A 3,756-nucleotide genomic window follows, 5' to 3' on the forward strand; every position below is an offset into this window, starting at 1 on the left:
GTTGTTGTAAAAGCCATAGATTTAATCAATACTTTTATTTTTTTACATGACTTTTTTTTGTCTCCAAGCGAAACTACACACACACACACACACACACACACACACACACACACACACACACACACACACACACACACACACACACACACACACACACACATATACACACACACAAACACGGTCTATTATAACCAATCGGTATCGTTTTCATTCTGGGGCTCAGTGCAGTTACCTTATTATGGAAGACAATAGGTATAGGCAAGCTAACTTTGAATAGTCTTTCATCGCATCCTTTGTCAGACTGGGCGAAATGCAGACCCGGTACAATTGGGGATCAGTTTAATTTCATCTACATTAATCACTTTTCATGTAGCTCTGATCAGCTTTCCTATCCCGCCCCCTCTCTCTCTCTCTCCCTCCCTCTCTCTCTCCCTCTCTCTCTCTGGAACAACAAAGAGAAGTCCATATCACACTGGTCGGCCGAGTACGATAGCCTGACCTTCTACCACAAAGTTCCCGTCTGCTCAATAAAAGGCTTAGTGTTGACTTTACCTTAGCTGGATGCGGCGGTGTTAACGGCGGGGAAGATGGAGGCCGTGGCGTTAGGGGAGAGCACACCCATCATGAGCACACCAAGCATGGCCGCCAGCACGCTGTAAGGGAGGACAAGAGGCAAACTATTACGGTGGTGTTAATGGTATGTGTGTAGATCGTGAAGGTTTGGTTGTTCTTCTGTCGGAACCTGCTATGGCTGCGAGGGTTAGCGGTTTGTCTATATATATATTTTTTTCTACTGATTTACTCGTATCTGTTTATATGTCTGTTTGTCTAACTATCTATTCATTTATCTATCTATCTATCTATCTATCGAAGTATCCCCACATCTATCCATTCACCTATTTAATTTGTAGCCAATTTCATTATTTTTCTCTCTCTCACACACACACACACACACACACACACCAGTTACATAAAGCCCGAGTTGCGTATCGAATACCACGGAAGACTGATATCACTGCTGACTATCGAATATACACAAGAAATGGTCTATTTCGGAGGGTGTGGGGGAAGTGATATTGAAAGGCTGGCGGGCTTCCCTCCTTCACTCCCTCTTGCCTCACCGCGAGGGAAGAGGTGTTGGGGGAAATACAACGCCGCACTCAATCCTTCGGGGGAAATAAACTGCATGGAAAATCTATATAGCGTGACTCGAAGACGTGATATTGATCAAATTCGTCAGTTATGTAAAAAATAAAAATAAGTAAATATTAGTCATTTGTTTATAGCTAGTGATAATTGTGTATGAGGGATCTTAGTTTGAGAGAGAGAGAGAGAGAGAGAGAGAGAGAGAGAGAGAGAGAGAGAGAGAGAGAGAGAGAGAGAGAGAGAGAGTTAAAATTTCTGTTAAAACTACTGCTCAACTACACAATATTTATTTCCATTACACATTCCGTCTGGTCTAAGGATCGTGCTTCTCGTCGCAAATTCCTCTTACTACCAATTATCAGAAACGAAAGTTATCCGAAAGTTTCCTCTTTGGCGTTCCTAAGTAATTGGCGATTACCGTGAGATTCAGTAAGACATGAGAGTAACACAAATATAGCGTGCAAGGAAGAACGCCTTTGACCTTCAACTCAAAGCCAAGATAAAGCAAGTATGAAAATTATGCTTTGAAAATAATGCCGAAACAGAGGGAAATTCTCAAAAAAGTATTTATTTCCAGTATTGCTTACATATTTTGAAGACCTGAGAAAAAAAGAGTCGTGGTCGTTTTTTTTTTTTTTGGTGTCTTAAGTATGTCCTCTATAAAATATCACAGGTTAAGTTTTCAATTTCTTATTTTATATTTGAGACAAGGTAAAATAAAAGCTTCAGACTGGTTTGCTCTTTTTTTCGAGTTTCAATCCAATAGTTTCTCTCCCTCCACGGGTGTTTGAGCGTTAAGGCTGCGTCTCCACTGAACCGTGGCGTCTTGGCAACTTACAATGAAATGCTTTTATATTATCAGACTAAGATAAAGCGAGCTTACGGAGTTTAGTCCTGCGCAAGCTGCCACCACCATTAACCCGAGCGTGCCCCATCACTCCTGACCCGCCATCACATTGCACATCACTGCAGCCTCAATCCCTGCCCCCAGATGACACCCACCACTCCGAACCGGTCTCGTCCATTACGATTTTTCCCCTGGCATCATCAAGCTCTACTCACCACTCACCAATCAAACACGGCTTAGGCAAAGGGATTCAGCCACAAACACGCATCAAGACCTTGTGTCGACCGTCAGCCACACACTACCACTGCACGTCAACCTTTTCACAAGGAAGCACATTCGTAAAAAGTACCGTTTTAGTTACATTTCGTCACACACACACACACACACACACACACACACACACACACACACACACACACACCAACAATTAGACATGAAGGTCGGATCAAATATGGCAGGAATGAGAGGAGAGGGTGAGAGTTTTGACAGCAAGAGGAGAAACCAGTGAAAAAAGTGGTGCTCAACGTTACGTCACTGTAACTAAATCAACCCTCGAGACACTGATGCGTACCACCTGCGCCACCAGCCTTCAGAAGAGAGGGTTTCTTTAAGAGTGACTGGATATGTATTACTTTAAGAAACCAAGTACAGTGTTTCGAATTAGCGAGCGACGTAACATCTTAAGAGTTCAAATGCCGGTGATTATGGAAAGCTTCCGACTGTAGGTTTTCTATTAATGGCACCCAATGCGTAAAGAAAGAATATGTGTAGAATGTAAGTCGGAAAAATTAAGTTTACGGTAATTTGCGGATAATAGTGTGCAGGTGTTAAGTAAAGTTACATGAAACAACACAATTTTTTTTTCTTAAGATATGCTCACCAATATAAAGCCACATAAAATAGCACCAGTTTCCCTAAGACATTTGTAGCCGCATAAAGCCGCATGTAATAATAACAGTTTAATTCAGACATTTGAAACAACATAAAGCTTCATAAAAATAATAAGCTCTTCTAAGATTTACAGCCCTTTGCAACCACATAAACTTATAGCAGCTTCCTTATAATATTCACACACACACACACACACACACACACACACACACAATGTAAACTTTAATTATGAGTAGCAGCTGGTGAGGTTTCTAGCCTTGGCACCTGATCTCTCTCTATCTACTTTCCTGGTTCCTGGTAGGCAACAATCTCCTGCAGTCCCCAGTCACCCCCAAAGAAAGCAGTCCCTCTCGTCCTCGCTCCTTTACACATTTACTCAGAGCCACCAGTCTTCCAGTTATCAGTACAGTAGCATTTATTGTTCCTTCTTCTCATGCTGGAAGTCGCATCTCACTGGTGGCACTTCTCCATTTCCCTCCCTCACTCTGATCTTCGTTCTTATTCAATTGTCTGAACTCTGACGATGTTTTTCTTTCAATTTTAGAGTCTCGTTTCTATTTGTCTGTGTCCTTTCTCTCTCTCTCTCTCTCTCTCTCTCTCTCTCTCTGAGTAACTCCTTTAAACTTTCGTTCCCTTGCTCTGACAGTATTCAAACTCCTAGGGCGGCACCTTAATTTCGATTCCTTCAACAACCCAGGCCTCATCACCGGTCTGGTTTCCGCTCGAAAAATCCTGCCAATATCCTGCTTCAAAAACATGATGTCTTTGGGAACGTTTTCCGGTAAACTTCGATATCTTGCGAGCTTCACCTCCCTGTCTGTAAACTAAAAAAATATTGTCTACATATTCACTCATTTTACTTTTGTTCCTTA

The sequence above is a fragment of the Scylla paramamosain genome, unplaced genomic scaffold (assembly GCF_035594125.1).
Source record: "Scylla paramamosain isolate STU-SP2022 unplaced genomic scaffold, ASM3559412v1 Contig60, whole genome shotgun sequence".
Taxonomy (NCBI): Eukaryota; Metazoa; Arthropoda; class Malacostraca; order Decapoda; family Portunidae; genus Scylla; species Scylla paramamosain.